This window comes from Thalassophryne amazonica, chromosome 11, assembly GCF_902500255.1.
Source record: "Thalassophryne amazonica chromosome 11, fThaAma1.1, whole genome shotgun sequence".
In the NCBI taxonomy this organism is placed as follows: domain Eukaryota; kingdom Metazoa; phylum Chordata; class Actinopteri; order Batrachoidiformes; family Batrachoididae; genus Thalassophryne; species Thalassophryne amazonica.
In genome coordinates, this window is record NC_047113.1 from 103,773,226 (window position 1) to 103,789,599 (window position 16,374).

Genomic DNA, 16,374 nt, shown 5'->3' on the forward strand with positions numbered 1-16,374 from the left:
TTGACAAACATATCTTGCAAAACTTCATTTTGGCAAGATATTGGGGTGAGGGGTAAGATATCCAGGGTGGGCGGTAAGATAACCTAGGACATTCCCCCCCCAGAATGTAAGATATCTTACCCCTGGGGGGGAAGCTATCCGGAGGGAAGAACTGTTGCACTGGCTACGTGTGACAGGGGTATCAGTCTTAGCTCATGGCTTTTGGTCCATAATTTTTTTATTTTTATGTCAACATTTTTCTGTTAGCCACGCCTTTTTGATGAACCAGTGTTTGAATGACAAACAACTTTTTCCAAATAACTTTTAAGGCATAAGTCAAGGGATCTGAGCATCGAAGACAATTTCCTAGCTGAGTTTTTAAATTAAGATTTTTTTTTTTTTTTTAACCTGGTGAGCCTCCCAGGTCTTCAATCAATGACAAAACCTTTTTGTTAACTTGATTTTTTTTTTCCTCCATAATGATCTTCGCAAGTCCTAAGCCTTAAAAAAAAAAAAAAAATAAATAAAAATCAAAGACTTCAAATGTATTTTGAGTAAGCTGCCAGAGCTTTTATGGTGCATCCAGAAAGTATTCACAGCACTGTACTTTTTCCAAATTATTTACGTTACAGCCTTATTCCAAAATAAACAAAATTATTTTTCCTCAAAAATCTACACACAATACCCCATAATGAGAATGTGAAAAGTTTCTTTTTTTTTTTTTTTAGATTTTTGCAAATGTATTAAAAATACAAAAAAGCAAAAAAAAAAAAAAAAGCAACCAAACTAAGAAATCACGTGTACACAAGTATTCACAGCTTTTGCCATGAAGCTCAAAATTGACCTCAGGTGCATCCTGTTTCCACTGATCATCCTTGACATGCTTCTACAGCTTAACTGAAGTCTACCTTGGGTAAATTCACTTGATTACAAATTATTTGGAAGGCACACACCTGTCTATATATAATGCCCCACAGTTGACAGCAACATTTCTGCTGCTTTGAAGTTCCCAATGAGCACAGTGGCCTCCATCATGTATAAATTGAAGAAGTCTGGATCCACCAGGACTCTTCCTAGAGCTGGCTGCCCATCTAAACTGAGCGATTGGGAGAGAAGGTCCTTAGTCAGAGAGGTGACCAAGAACCTGATGGTCACTTTGTCAGGGAGCTACAGCATTCTTCCTTATAATAATAGCCATTCATTTTTGCTTGAAATTAGCATAACTGATAATTGTATATTAACTCCAGAGCCACATGATCACCAAAGATAGAGGACAAGATCAAAGTAGTGATGCCATCATGATCCCTCATATAAGAAACACTTGAAATGCGTACTAAAAGTAATTGGGTTTTCTTTCTTTCTTTCATTTTTTTTAATTTAAATACATAAAAAAAAAAAACAGTTTAATGCTGTTTCTCATTTGCACTGTCATGAAAATGTATGGAATCATTATTTTCCCACATGTAAGTCCAGCCCAGTCTCACGTTTTTGTTTTTTGTTTTTTTTTTTATGTGCTCCCGTGATGAAATGAGTCAAATTTTTGTGACGGGGTATTTTTTTAACTCACTATTCCTAACCCTACTTCTACCCCCAACCCTAACCTTAACCATAACCTAATCTTACTCTTTCCCCCCACCCTAACCATAACCACCTGACCCCCCCCCCCCCCCGCCAAAAATGAGGCACTTTTCGTCACAATATCATGAACCAATAGATTAATGTATATTTCGTGCTGCTGAATCATGACATGCCGTGAGACTGGGTTGGTAAGTCAGAGGACCTCTCTAACTATACTTGGCAACTGTATTTGTTGTTGTTGATGATGATCAGCAACAAAAGCTTTCAATGATACGTATCAATCAATTTCAAATCTCTAATATTAGCCATGTCTATATGAAATAGGATCATCAAAATGTTAATGAATGTTAGACAGCGGTGTGTATTTGAATAAGCACCATCCGTCAGACCACACTCTCAGCACAAACAGGCTGTAATCAAACCAGAAGGCCAGGCCTTTTACTAATTATTCTCTAATTGGCACTGTAATTTGAAAGCAGCCTCTTTGCACTGGGCACAAACTAACGCGTGTGTGCACCTGTTATGGTCATACATATGTAAATGATATAAATGCCTTTACCACTAAAATATCTGCATAACTCACAAGTTTGTAAACATTTTCAGTGACTGCTATGGTGTTTGTAATTTGCAGGGATCGTGAGCAGCAAGTCTGATTACATCAGCAAATCGTCCAATTAAAAAGGGCTTTATCGTGGCCACAGATTAGTCTAAAAGCTCAAGCAGTTTCTGTCTGCTGTCCCTTTGTGATGAAGGTGGTTGTGCACAATACTTTTCAGTGCCATATTTCATGGTTTGAGTTGCATAAATGTCATGGAGAATTAAACAAACACTATATTGTCTTAAGTAACCAAGGAATAAAAAATAAATGAGCAGAGAGCCTTCATAATGGCACTATAATGAAGCAAAAAAAAAACAAAAAGCCTGTGAATAACACCACAGTTGCTGTGGTGTGGTAAGCTACAAAATACTAACAACGTGTTTGCAGTACAGCCATCAACAGCAGCAGTAGTAGAAATTAACAATAATCTGATGCAGTCAAGTTAGATGTCGCCAACAACCCCTTAGCGTCATCCAGTGGTGACTATGGTGTGATGTGGACATACAGATGACTGTGCTTGAGACTAGATGGTGCTGTAGGACTATCTCATAGTGCAGCAGATAACTGAAACAGTTCTGCAAATGGTGATACAAGCACAAAAGTTGGCACAAATATACCTTAGACATTACTCTTTTGAAAAAATGACTAGCCACTTGAATTTTCAAAAGGCGGCCAGGTAGGGGTCAACTGAAGAATTACACAGGGGTCAAAATTAAAAATGCTCCAATCAAATTGAAAACTACACTACATTATTTGTCTGATCAGAACAATTCCAAATAGGTACAGTTTGGACTATCTATGACTGGATGTTCAGGAGTTATGGGGTAAAAACAGCAAAAATGATGACAAAACTCAAGTTTCAGTTTGTACAGGGGTCAAAAGTTAAACTTGCTCCAATTTTGATAAAAAGTGATGCAAAATATTGGTTGAGCTAATAGGATTAATAAATGGAATAGTTTTGACTGTGTTGAATGCTTGGTCACCAAAGTAAAGGTCAAACAAGGTCAACATACATTGGATTCTATGACATGTGACATATGTTACCCTGTAACATGATAACTAAGCATGAAAAGCCTGTTAAATCAACTAATAATTTGCAGGTTCTGACTTTGCTGCACTGTCACATAACTTTGGTACTGAGCCGTCCCTCAAAGAACCTAGTGTGAGCCATTTTTGAAAAAAAAAAAAAAAAAACTTTTTTAGTTCTGTTTAGTGCATACTACATGAAAATTCAGCTGTAGTTTGACAGAAGACACATGAGTTTTATTTGTAAGAAAATCCTTCTGAATGAAGCCGTGATTTATGGTACAACGAACAATAGCTGATTCTCTGATGGGTAAGAGAGAGAGAGAGAGAGAGAGAGAGAGAGAGAGAGAGAATGAGAGAGAGGGGGGAGTACACATGCCATGTAGGGGGAGCACCGCATTAATGTCAGGATCTGCCTTATCTCTCGTAATTTATTCCAATATATACAACTGCTGTGTGTCAAAGGGTCCCTGGTACATGGGTTGACTGCAATCCACTGCAACTGGTGGCTATTACCAGTGAAGATGGCTGTGATTAGATGACCATAATAATACAATCACACATGCACTCTAGTGATGCAATGGTCAGGCAACCCTGGTTTACATGTAATTGGTCCATGGGTTGGATGTCATTCGACACCCAGCAGTGTGACATGGTAGGTCTTCAACAGAGCAGACCACAGCACTCGCCCTGCCACGACCGTGGCTGACACATACAGCATTGGAGGGACATTCTGTAGTCTGCTGGCACTGTGGCGTTTATACTGTGTTCTTTTTAATTCTTTGTCTTTTTTGTTTTATTCTGTTTTTATGTTATGTGCTGTGTTGTGTCAGCATTTGACCTGTACTCTGGATAGTTGACCTGGATTCAGGAGCTGCTGCTCTCTGAATGTGTGCAAATCCATGTTCCGTGTTCGAATGCCATTTGTACATGGCTGTACGGATGTCTGTCTAGTACGAATGCAGCTCGAATTCTGTTTGTTTTCCCAATTCATGTGATTCGTGTGGCATTCATGCTCTACTATGACAGAGCCCGTAAAGAGTAGGTGACACCAAAAAATGTAGACAAATAACTACTAAAAATTATGAAATGTTGATACTTTAAAAATTCCTGAACAATAAAAGTTGATGATAATGATGTGCGGGTGGAGGATAAACAACAGCGGTCTGAAGCCTGTGCTCTATTTCAGCCCTCAGAGGCGGCCATCTTGTTGTGATGTCATCGGGAGAATGGGACCAGCTGATTCAAGCCCAGATCAATTGTAAACATGGAGGTTGAGCTGTTGCCTGACATTTTAAATATTATAACCATTCACACATGGAGTAAATATACAGTCTTACCATCTCATTTCAGTGAGATTCATCATCACAGTCACCACATATAGCCTGATTTTGAAAAATGGCATCTGAAAAACTTCAATTCCTTGTCCTGGATGAAGAAAAGTCCCTCTGTGACACCGGTACTTTGCGCCACAATTGCTCCATCAGATCATGGTTTCTGCACCGGAGGTCATCCATCAGGTTGCAGCGCCTGGTGTGGCTGGGCCGATCCGGTACTGACACGGTCTCTACGGGTGTAATCCATTGATTGGGTGTCTGTAGGTGTTGGTTCAAATCTCTGTTGTGAGCAGAGCCTCCTCTTCCTCCACCAGGCCTCTTTGCATTGCAAGTTGAAAGACTCAGAGCGCCTCATTCATTAATGTCTCAGTTACCACAAGCCTCAGTGGATTCTGTCTGCACACACTGAAAGTATCCCATGATCCACAAAGAAAAAAAAAAGTGAAAATCCTGTTTTGACTCCGTGTGGAGTGGAGATGCCACACGACACTGTGCGCACACTCAATGCCGTGTTTGTCAATATAAGTGTTCCACCTCGCACTCAAAAGAGTTCTGCCTGTGGTGGAAATGCAAACCAAGCCAGACTTAACCTTTCCAACACATATAATACTGTGCAGCACCGAACTGAACCTCTCAGTGGAAAGGGGGCTGTCATTAGCCTGTAAAATCCATAATTAACCATATCATTGTTTAAGCCTCAGTGTTCAAAGCGTGTGAAAAAAGTAGCAGCTTATAGTCTGGAAATTAAAGGTCTGATCTGTGTTTGGGTCCTCTAGGGCAGCAACAGCCCTGGTTTTTCTCTTCTGACATTTTATCTTCAGAGCTTGTACAAACATGTACCCATTTGATTTATTTTCATACACTTTGACTTCTCTTGTATTGTTGCACCAGCATATAGAACTCTTCCATTTGTCTTGAGCTGTCACAAGGATGACCTGTGCTGTGTGTCTAAAGTAATTGCTAGTGTGTGTTAGTTATGGCATCCCCCCCTTTCACTTTCTCATATCCAACTAATATCTTATTTCTACTCTACTGCTTGTCGTGTGTTGTGCAACTATGATTTTATACAAAATGTATTTTTGTAATCTTTTCCTTCTGTAATGGCATGCCATGTCATTATCAAGACATCTCGTATTAAGTATTAGCTGCCTCGTGGCTTGGTAGATGGATAGGTAAGAAGCCGACTAGCTGTGCTACTGTTTAGCAATTGCTGGTAGCCGTTCCAAGGTGGAGTAGCTACTGCCAGCCTGGTGAGAAGGGGCAGAAAGACGTGTGTGATACACTGTGGAATTGGCATAAAATATGTTTGGTTGTTATTAACGTTCCATTCAGTAAGCTCACTGACAGTATCTCTCGACTGGAGGAATTGTAAGCTGAAAGTATGAAAATGTTTAACCTAGGAAATTATTACTAAGGGATTAATTTTATTCAGTAAGACTTAGAACATACAATAGCAGCCCAGATGGAGTTGTGCACAACACAGCCCTTTTCTTACTGTATATTAACAGAAATCATATTTACCTCATGGCCTATGCAGCACAATGTCCCTACTGTTTCCTGTTCCATCTATATTTAAGGACATAATACATTAGGTGATTAGGAGTTGGAGCACCGGTGTGTGTGTGTGTGTGTGTGTGTGTGTGTGTGTGTGTGTGTGTGTGTGTGTGTGTGTGTGTGTGTGTGTGTGTGTGTGTGTGTGTGTGTGGTGCCTTAGCTTTGGTGTCAAATAATGCTCTGACTAGATTTGGTGTCCAACTTACAGTGTTGTGTGTGTTAGTGAAATATTGCTTTGCTTAACCCTCGTAAGGTGTTTGGGTCTGTGGGACCCGTTTTCAGTTTTTGCTTAAGGAAAATGGTATGAATATATATATATATATATATATATATATATATATATATATATATATATATATATATATATATATATACGAGGGCTGTCCATAAAGTATAGGTCCTTTTTATTTTTTCAAAAACTATATGGATTTCATTCATATGTTTTTACGTCAGACATGCTTGAACCCTCGTGCGCATGCGTGAGTTTTTCCACGCCTGTCGGTGACATCATTCGCCTGTGAGCACTCCTTGTGGGAGGAGTCGTCCAGCCCCTCGTCGGAATTCCTTTGTCTGAGAAGTTGCTGAGAGACTGGCGCTTTGTTTGATCAAAATTTTTTCTAAACCTGTGAGACACATCGAAGTGGACACGGTTCGAAAAATTAAGCTGGTTTTCAGTGAAACTTTTAACGGCTGATGAGAGATTTGAGGTGACACTGTCGCTTTAAGGACTTCCCACGGTGCGAGACGTCGCGCTGCGCTCTCAGGCGGCGTCATCAGCCTGTTTCAAGCTGAAAACCTCCACATTTCAGGCTCTATTGATCCAGGACGTCGTGAGAGAACAGAGAAGTTTCAGAAGAAGTCGGTTTCAGCATTTTATCCGGATATTCCACTGTTAAAGGAGATTTTTTTAATGAAAGACGTGCGGACGGGTCCGCGCGTCGGGACGCAGCCGACGCGGAGAGGCGGCACAGGAAAAACACCTCCGTGTTGATAACCATTTGTAAAATCCAGGCGGCTTTTGATGGCTTTCAGTGGAGTGAGTATATGAGAAATTGTTTAACAGTTGGACATGTTCCAACTTGTCCTTAAGGCTTCCAACGGAGGTGTTTTTCCTGTGGCGGAGCGTCGCGGCGGCTGCGTCCCGACGCGTGGACCCGTCCGCACGTCTTTCATTAAAAAAATCTCCTTTAACAGTGGAATATCCGGATAAAATGCTGAAACCGACTTCTGAAACTTCTCTGTTCTCTCACGACGTCCTGGATCAATAGAGCCTGAAATGTGGAGGTTTTAAGCTTGAAACAGGCTGATGACGCTGCCTGAGAGCGCTGCACGACGTCTCGCACCGTGGGAAGTCCTTAAAGCGACAGTGTCACCTCAAAATCTCTCATCAGCCGTTAAAATTTTCACTGAAAACCAGCTTAATTTTTCGAACCATGTCCACTTCGATGTGTCTCACAGGTTTAGAAAAAATTTTGATCAAACAAAGCGCCAGTCTCTCAGCAACTTCTCAGACAAAGGAATTCCGACGAGGGGCTGGACGACTCCTCCCACAAGGAGTGCTCACAGGCGAATGACGTCACCGACAGGCGTGGAAAAACTCACGCATGCGCACGAGGGTTCAAGCATGTCTGACGTAAAAACATATGAATGAAATCCATATAGTTTTTGAAAAAAATAAAAAGGACCTATACTTTATGGACAGACCTCGTATATATATATATATATATATATATATATATATATATATATATATATATATATATATATATATATATATATTTTTTTTTTTTTTTTTTTTTTTTTTCACATTGAGATTCACTGGCCAGGGCTCATACCAGAGCTCATAATCAGGAAAAAAAAAAGTTAGTGACCTTATCCTCCTCTCTCTCTATCGCTCACCCTCAAAAACATACATACACAGAACTTCACATACATTCTTCTTTAGCATATGCTTCCAGACATCATATATAGGCCTATATATATATCATATATATATATAACGGCGCTGGGCCCTCAGGTGATCAAAAAGTGCCCGGGCCCTTTTCAGATGCCAGTCCAGCCCTGGGCCCCACCCTTTAAACATGAGGGTCACCTGCCATGGCCTAGCGAGCTGGGACAGAGACAGTGAGGTCCTCAAGTCATAGGTTTAGTGTTGGAGTTTCCCTCTTATAGGCGGGAAGATGACCAAGGCTGATGAGACCCCTTGCCCGGAGCAGCCTGATTATACTGTGCCAGGCGCCTGCAGTCACCCTCTCTTGTTAGTTTTAATCCAGGAGGATTCCGGATACACCTTAGACAGGACCCCAGTGTTTTGCAGGGCCCCATATAGACAGACAAATAGACATATGGGGAGAACCAAGTCGGTTGCGACGACGAACTGGAGTCAGGTCGAGACCCCGATGAGGACGACGAGCATGCAGATGAGCTTCCCTGAGACGGTTTCTGACAGTTTGTGCAGAAATTCTTTGGTTATGCAAACCGATTGTTTCAGCAGCTGTCCGAGTGGCTGGTCTCAGACGATCTTGGAGGTGAACATGCTGGATGTGGAGGTCCTGGGCTGGTGTGGTTACACGTGGTCTGCGGTTGTGAGGCTGGTTGGATGTACTGCCAAATTCTCTGAAACGCCTTTGGAGACGGCTTATGGTAGAGAAATGAACATTCAATACACGAGCAACAGCTCTGGTTGACATTCCTGCTGTCAGCATGCCAATTGCACGCTCCCTCAAATCTTGCGACATCTGTGGCATTGTGCTGTGTGATAAAACTGCACCTTTCAGAGTGGCCTTTTATTGTGGGCAGTCTAAGGCACAGCTGTGCACTAATCATGGTGTCTAATCAGCATCTTGATATGGCACACCTGTGAGGTAGGATGGATTATCTCAGCAAAGGAGAAGTGCTCACTATCACAGATTTAGACTGGTTTGTGAACAATATTTGAGGGAAATGGTGATATTGTGTATGTGGAAAAAGTTTTAGATCTTTGAGTTCATCTCATACAAAATGGGAGCAAAACCAAAAGTGTTGCGTTTATATTTTTGTTGAGTGTATATATATATGTGTGTGTGTGTGTGTGTGTGTGTGTGTGTGTGTGTGTGTGTGTGTGTGTGTGTGTGTGTGTCATTCATATTCTGTTTTTTAGCTGTTCACTTACGAAATGTCAATTATTTACCTCCCTTTCTCACTTTCTTGGTTCTGACTCATTTTACTTTGTCCACCCTTACTATTATCAATCATTTCTTTGTCTCCACTTTATCCCCATTTACCACTCTCTATTTTGATATTTATCAGTCAGTCTGCACTTCAACTTTACTGGCTCCCAAAAGAGGACAGCTGCTTTACTCACATGGCTTTTCCAGAGACACACTTTGTGCATACTGCAGAACCCATGCAGGCACAACTCCACTGAGGAACATGCACACAACATACACATGGTTACATTGGCATCCATTTATGCCATTAAAACACAGCAACAGAAAACATGTCAAAATCTGATTTGCAGTGCATAAAAATGTTGCTGAAGACAGTGTGTGACAGACATGTCTTTCTTCCTTTCTTCCTTCCTTTATTTATTTATTTATTTGTGTGGTGTTAAAAAAAAACCTCAGCCACATGGGGTGTGCAGCCAGTACATTCTGAGTGCCGGTCCCAAACCCGGATAAATGAGAAGGGTTGCGTCACGAAGGGCATCCGGCGTAAAACAAGCCAACCCAACTATGCAGACTAAGAATCGAATTTCCATTCTGGATCGGTTGTGACCCGGGTTAACAACGTCCGCCACCGGTGCTGTTGTCCAACAGGGTGCCGGTGGAAATTGGGCTACTGCTGGGTGAAGACGACGAAGAAGAGGAGGAGAACGTTTCCACAAACTGCGGGAGAAGAAGAAAACTAGAAGGGTGGAAATGAGAGTGAGGACTTTGAATGTTGGTAGTATGACTGGTAAAGGGAGAGAGCTGGCTGATATGATGGAGAGGAGAAAGGTAGACATATTGTGTGTGCAAGAGCACCAGGTGGATGGGAAGTAAGAGCAGGAGCATCGTCGGTGGGTACAAGTTGTTGTACCATGGTGAGGACAGGAAGAGAAATGGGGTTGGGGTCATTTTAAAGGAGGAGTATGTTAAAAGTGTGTTGGAGGTTAAGCGAGTCTCTGACAGGGTGATGAGTGTGAAGTTTGAAATTGAAGGGGTGATGATGAATATCATCAGTGCATATGCCCCACAGGTAGGTTGTGAGATGAAGGAGAAAGAAGATTTCTGGAGTGTGTTAGATGAGGTGGTGGAGAGTGAACCCAAGCATGAAAGAGTGGTGAAAGGAGCAGAGTTCAATGGGCATGTTGGTGAAGGGAACAGAGGTGATGAGGAAGTAATGGGTAGATATGGTATCAAGGATAGGAATGGGGAAGGACGATGGTAGTTGATTTTGCAAAAAGGATGGAAATGGCTGTGGTGAATACCTACTTTAAGAAAAGGGAGGAGCACATGGTAACATATAAGAGTGGAGGAAGGTGCACACAGGTGGACTACATTCTTTTTAGGAGATGCAAGCTAAAATAAATTATAGACTGTAAGGTGGAGGCAGGAGAGAGTGTCGTTAGACAGCATAGGATGGTTATTTGTAGGATGACTTTAGAGGTAAAGAAGAAGAAGAGAGTGAGTGTTATGTGGGCCGCTGAAGAGGAGGTACTGCTGGCCCACCACCAGATCTGCCTCTGACTCAGGGATAGGAGCCGTGCTGTCCCAGAGCAGGGAGTCTGATAAGGTCCTCCACCCTTGTGCCTATTTTTCCCGCAGGTTGACCACGGCAGAGCAGAACTATGACGTCGGCAATCGGGAACTCCTAGCAGTGAAAGAGGCTCTTGAGGAGTGGAGACACCTGTTGGAGGGAGCTGCGGTACCTTTCACGGTTTTCACGGACCATCGGAACCTGGAGTACATCCGGACCGCCAGGCGTCTGAACCCCAGGCAAGCCTGCTGGTCACTGTTCTTCGGGCATTTTGACTTCCAGAACACCTACCGCCCCGGGACCAAGAACCAACGATCTAATGCCCTGTCCCGGGTCCACAAAGAGGAAGTCAAAACCGAGCTGTCAGATCCACCAGATCCTATCATCCCCAAGTCCACTATCGTGGCCACCCTCACCAGGGACGTGGAGAAGACCGTCCGGGAGGCCCTGGCACGGAACCCGGACCCGGGGACCGGTCCGAAGAACCAACTTTATGTCCCACCAGAAGCCAGAGCTGCAGTCCTGGACTTCTGTCATGGTTCCAAGCTCTCCTGTCACCCAGGGGTGCAAAGAACCGTGGCAGTGGTCCGGCAGCGCTTCTGGTGGGCATCCATGAAAGCCGATGTCCAGGAGTACGTCCAGGCCTGTACCACCTGTGCCAGGGGCAAGGCTGACCATCAAAAGACCCAGGGACTCCTCCAGCCGCTTCCGGTGCCTCATCGCCCCTGGTCACACATTGGCCTGGACTTTGTCACGGGTCTCCCGCCGTCCCAGGGCATGATGACCATCCTCACGATAGTGGACCAATTCTCCAAGGCGGCCCACTTCGTGGCCCTCCTGAAGCTCCCAAAAGCCCAGGAGACTGTAGACCTCCTGGTCCACCATGTTGTACGTCTGCATGGGATACCAACTGACATTGTCTCGGATTGTGGTCCTCATTTCTCCTCTCAAGTCTGGAGGAGTTTCTGCAGAGAGCTGGGGTCCACCGTGAGCCTCTCGTCCGGCTATCACCCACAGACGAACAGACAGGCAGAGCGGGCGAACCAGGAGCTAGAACAGGCCCTCCACTGCGTGACCTCCGCGCACCCGGCGGCCTGGAGTAACCATCTGGCCTGGATTGAGTACACTCATAACAGCCAAGTGTCCACTGCTACCGGCCTCTCCCCATTTGAGGTGTGTTTGGGGTACCAGCCCCCATTGTTTCCAATGGTGGAGGGAGAGGTCGGTACCCCCTCGGTCCAGGCCCACCTACAAAGATGCTGTCGGGAGGGGCGCACATCCCCTTACAAGTGGACTCCCCTAAGTTGAAGGACCGATACATTGGACCGTTCAAGATCCTCAAGATCCTCAGCCCAGCCGCAGTGAAGCTACAGCTCCCAGCTTCACTGCGGATCCACCCGGTATTTCATGTCTCACGAATCAAACCACGCCACACCTCACCCCTCTGCACTCCCGCACCGGCGCCGCCTCCTGCCCGGATCATTGACGGGGAGCCTGATTGGACGGTTCGCAGGCTCCTGGATGTCCGTCGAACGGGCCGGGGGTTCCAGAATTTGGTGGACTGGGAGGGGTATGGACCCGAAGAATGCTCCTGGGTGAAGAGGAGCTTCATCCTGGAGCCGGCCCTCCTTTGCCGACTTCTACACCCGTCATCCCGACAAGCCTGGTCGGGCGCCAGGAGGCGCCCGTTGAGGGGGGGAGGTCCTGTTGTGTGGGCCGCTGAAGAGGAGGTACTGCTGGCCCACCACCAGAGGGTGCCCTGCCTGAAGTGCGGGCTTCAGGCACGAGAGGGCGCAGCCGCCTCGCAGGAGCAGCCGGGAGTGACAGCTGTCACTCATCACCACCTCATCACCAGCTGTCACTCATCACCACCACTTCACCATCTACAATAAAAGCCGGGCAGCAACTCCACCTCCCTGCTGAGATATTGTTCTACCCATCAGGTAAAACCCTCAGCCGTTTTTGGTGCCGAACGTACACATTTGTCTCTGAAATTTGCAGGCGTACCTGTTGACTATCCGCAGCTGGAAGCTGGGTTTGTGGATTGTTGCTTGCCTCTACTGGTGGTTGGCTCTCACTGCGGTATTGTATCACTTCCTGTTCCAGAGCATAGCGGTGTTTTGCTGTATCTGTTAGCTGTTTAATCTGCGCAGTTAGATTGATCTAGTTAACTAGATAACGATTTGTTTCACAGTGTAATCTTCACGTGCCTTAACTAAAGCACTCCCTCTGCTGAATCACCTCTAAATTATTTACACATTATTCACTTTGTGTGTTTTTAGGAATCCGCTAGCTTAGCGCAGCTACTAGCTCTTAGCCGGTTTAGCATGGCGGCTTCTCCTGTCTCTCCCGCACTTTTCTGCTCTGGGTGTGAAATGTTTAGTTATTCCTCGGCCTCCTTTAGCAGTAATGGTACTTGTAATAAGTGTAGCTTATTCGTAGCTTTGGAAGCCAGGCTGGGTGAATTGGAGACTCGGCTCCGCACCGTGGAAAATTCTACAGCTAGCCAGGCCCCTGTAGTCGGTGTGGACCAAGGTAGCTTAGCCGCCGTTAGTTTCCCTCTGGCAGATCCCGAGCAGCCGGGAAAGAAGGCCGACTGGGTGACTGTGAGGAGGAAGCGTAGCCCTAAACAGAAGCCCCTTGTACACCGCCAACCCGTTCACATTTCTAACCATTTTTCCCCACTCGACGACACACCCGCCGAGGATCAAACTCTGGTTATTGGCGACTCTGTTTTGAGAAAGTTAGCGACACCAGCAACCATAGTCAATTGTCTTCCGGGGGCCAGAGCAGGCGACATTGAAGGAAATTTGAAACTGCTGGCTAAGGCTAAGCGTAAATTTAGTAAGATTGTAATTCACATCGGCAGTAATGACACCCAGTTACGCCAATCGGAGGTCACTAAAATGAACATTGAATCGGTGTGTAACTTTGCAAAAACAATGTCGGACTCTGTCGTTTTCTCTGGGCCCCTCCCCAATCGGACCGGGAGTGACATGTTTAGCCGCATGTTCTCCTTGAATTGCTGGCTGTCTGAGTGGTGTCCAAAAAATGAGGTGGGCTTCATAGATAATTGGCAAAGCTTCTGGGGAAAACCTGGTCTTGTTAGGAGAGATGGCATCCATCCCACTTTGGATGGAGCAGCTCTCATTTCTAGAAATCTGGCTAATTTTCTTAAATCCTCCAAACCGTGACTATCCAGGGTTGGGACCAGGAAGCAGAGTTGTAGTCTTACACACCTCTCTGCAGCTTCTCTCCCCCTGCCATCCCCTCATTACCCCATCCCCGTAGAGACGGTGCCTGCTCCCAGACCACCAATAACCAGCAAAAATCTATTTAAGCATAAAAATTCAAAAAGAAAAAATAATATAGCACCTTCAATTGCACCACAGACTAAAACAGTTAAATGTGGTGTATTAAACATTAGGTCTCTCTCTTCTAAGTCCCTGTTAGTAAATTATATAATAATTGATCAACATATTGATTTATTCTGCCTTACAGAAACCTGGTTACAGCAGGATGAATATGTTAGTTTAAATGAGTCAACACCCCCGAGTCGCACTAACTGCCAGAATGCTCGTAGCACGGGCCGAGGCGGAGGATTAGCAGCAATCTTCCATTCCAGCTTATTAATTAATCAAAAACCCAGACAGAGCTTTAATTCATTTGAAAGCTTGACTCTTAGTCATTTACATTTACTCTGATGGACTACCCAGCAGTGGGGAATAAGTTTCATTACACTAGAAGTCTTTCAGAAAGCTCTGTAACTAGGTTTAAGGATATGATTCCTTCTTTATGTTCTCTAATGCCATATACCAACACAGTGCAGAGTAGCTACCTAAACTCTGTAAGTGAGATAGAGTATCTCGTCAATAGTTTTACATCCTCATTGAAGACAACTTTGGATGCTGTCGCTCCTCTGAAAAAGAGAGCCTTAAATCAGAAGTGCCTGACTCACAAACTCGCAGCTTACAGCAGATAACCCGTAAGTTGGAGAGGAAATGGCGTCTCACTAATTTAGAAGATCTTCACTTAGCCTGGAAAAAGAGTCTGTTGCTCTATAAAAAAGCCCTCCGTAAAGCTAGGACATCTTTCTACTCATCACTAATTGAAGAAAATAAGAACAACCCCAGGTTTCTTTTCAGCACTGTAGCCAGGCTGACAAAGAGTCAGAGCTCTATTGATCCGAGTATTCCTTTAACTTTAACTAGTAATGACTTCATGACTTTCTTTGCTAATAAAATTTTAATTATTAGAGAAAAAATTACTCATAACCATCCCAAAGACGTATCGTTATCTTTGGCTGCTTTCAGTGATGCCGGTATTTGGTTAGAATCTTTCTCTCAGATTGTTCTGTCTGAGTTATTTTCATTAGTTACTTCATCCAAACCATCAGCATGTCTATTAGACCCCATTCCTACCAGGCTGCTCAAGGAAGCCCTACCATTATTTAATGCTTCGATCTTAAATATGATCAATCTATCTTTATTAGTTGGCTATGTACCATAGGCTTTTAAGGTGGCAGTAATTAAACCATTACTTAAAAAGCCATCACTTGACCCAGCTATCTTAGCTAATTATAGGCCAATCTCCAACCTTCCTTTTGTCTCAAAAATTCTTGAAAGGGTAGTTGTAAAACAGCTAACTGATCATCTGCAGAGGAATGGTCTATTTGAAGAGTTTCAGTCAGGTTTTAGAATTCATCATAGTACAGAAACAGCATTAGTGAAGGTTACAAATGATCTTCTTATGGCCTCAGACAGTGGACTCATCTCTGTGCTTGTTCTGTTAGACCTCAGTGCTGCTTTTGATACTGTTGACCATAAAATTTTATTACAGAGATTAGAGCATGCCATAGGTATTAAAGGCATTCCGCTGCGGTGGTTTGAATCATATTTATCTAATAGATTACAATTTGTTAATGTAAATGGGGAATCTTCTTCACAGACTAAGGTTAATTATGGAGTTCCACAAGGTTCTGTGCTAGAACCAATTTTATTTACTTTATACATGCTTCCCTTAGGCAGTATTATTAGACGGCATTGCTTAAATTTTCATTGTTACGCAGTTGATACCCAGCTTTATCTATCCATGAAGCCAGAGGACACACACCAATTAGCTAAACTGCAGGATTGTCTTACAGACATAAAGACATGGATGACCTATAATTTCCTGCTTTTAAACTCAGATGAAACTGAAGTTATTGTACTTGGCCCCACAAATCTTAGAAACATGGTGTCTAACCAGATCCTTACTCTGGATGGCATTTTTGATCAGGATATGTCATTCAAAGCACATATTAAACAAATATGTATGACTGCTTTTTTGCATTTACGCAATATCTCTAAAATTAGAAAGGTCTTGTCTCAGAGTGATGCTGAAAAACTAATTCATGCATTTATTTCCTCTAGGCTGGACTATTGTAATTCATTATTATCAGGTCGTCCTAAAAGTTCCCTGAAAAGCCTTCAGTTAATTCAAAATGCTGCAGCTAGAGTACTAACGGGGACTAGAAGGAGAGAGCATATCTCACCCATATTGGCCTCTCTTCATTGGCTTCCTGTTAATTCTAGAATAGAATTT